General features: G+C 37.9%; 1 protein-coding gene across 1 annotated transcript in view; it reads right to left on the reverse strand.

The window, feature by feature from the left end:
• The window catches only part of ERBIN (erbb2 interacting protein), a 161,772-nt gene that overhangs the window by 24,431 nt on the left and 135,739 nt on the right, over positions 1-1,602 (reverse strand). The window lies entirely within an intron of this gene.

Below are 1,602 nucleotides of genomic sequence, written 5' to 3' on the forward strand. Positions count from 1 at the left end.
ATCCTGGAGAATGACAGTGGATTATCGTAAACTTAACCAGGTGGTGACTCCAATTGCAGCTGCCGTTCCAGATGTGATTTCATTGCTTGAGCAAATTAATACTTCTCTTGGTACTTAGTATGCAGCTATTGATCTGGCTAATGCCTTCTTCTCAATACCAGTCTCGAAGGACCACCAGAAGCATTTTGCCTTCACCTGGCAGGGGCAACAATATACTTTCACAACTCTCCCCCAGGGGTACATCAACTCTTCTGCCCTGTGCCATAATTTAGTGTGACAGGATCTTGATCGCCTATCTATTCCACGAAATGTCACTCTAGTCCATTATATTGATGATATTATGCTGATTGGACCCACTAAGGAGGATATATCTAGATTCATTGGTACAATATCTACGTACAAGAGGTTGGGAAATTAACCCAACAAAGATTCAGGCACCCTCCACCTCAGTAAAATTTCTAGAGGTCCAGTGGTGTGGGGCATGTCGAGATATTCCTACTAAAGTTAAGGATAAACTAATGCACACTTATATGAACTGTCCAGAATAGGCAAATTTAAAGAGACAGAAAATAGACTAGTTGTTGCCTGGATAAAGGAGACAAGAGTATTTGGGGGGTAATGGAAATGGTTTCAAATGAATTGTGGTAGTGATTTATAACTATACCGAAAGTCACAGAATCATACACTTTGAGTGAATTTCATAGTGTGCAAATGACATTCCAATAACTGGTTTTATTTGAAGTTATAGCTTGTACTGGTATTACAGAAGAAACTCTGTAACTAATAAAATTTATCAACAAGTCAAGAAAAAAATTCACCTTGAAGAACAAATACTGAATAAGTTGATAGCCCTGAAGGATCAGAAGAACCACATTCTCAGAGAACACCAAGGTCAATTGATATAATTCACAAAGACTAGCTCTACTTCTCCTCCTGTTTGGTGAGTAGTGACTAACAGCTCACAAGCAGCCATCTATGGTGCAAGTATTTCTAGCTCCTTGTCCAGAGGAAAGATGAATGATGAAAATCAAGACGTGGAAGAAACTCATCTTCACAACCTAGAGATCAAAAGAACTAGATGGTGGTTGGCTACCACTACCCAACAGTGACCACAGTAGAAAGTCCTGAATGAAGTTAGAAAAAAGTGGGAGAAAACTTAAAATCATAAAAGAGACCAGGTTTATTGGTTGGACAAAAACTGGCGGGACCGGACCTCCAACACTTAAGACCTTTGCCCTTCAGATCTGGAAATGAACTCCTTCTACTTTAAATAATCAAGCAAGTCAGAGGGTTAGGTAAAGAAAAGGAATGGAAATAGGTAAAACAGGGAGGAAGTGGAATAAGTGATGGTACATTTAAGGGATTATAATGGAGGAGTAGAATCAGAATGTGTACAAATTGTTGAATGTAAAACTATAATCAGCTCTGTAAACATTCACCTAATTCACAAGTTACAATTCAAAACCTGAAATAAACAAGCCAAAAAATTAAGAAATTCTAATTGCAAATTTTACTTTTCATTTTTAAAATCACAGAAATAAACACTATCACATCACGAGGTGCCAAAGGGATCAGTTATCAGGCATCAAAGAACAAAAAATC

Source organism: Echinops telfairi, unplaced genomic scaffold (assembly GCF_000313985.2).
Source record: "Echinops telfairi isolate 266 unplaced genomic scaffold, ASM31398v2 ScPeMD7_7469;HRSCAF=8507_1, whole genome shotgun sequence".
Taxonomy (NCBI): domain Eukaryota; kingdom Metazoa; phylum Chordata; class Mammalia; order Afrosoricida; family Tenrecidae; genus Echinops; species Echinops telfairi.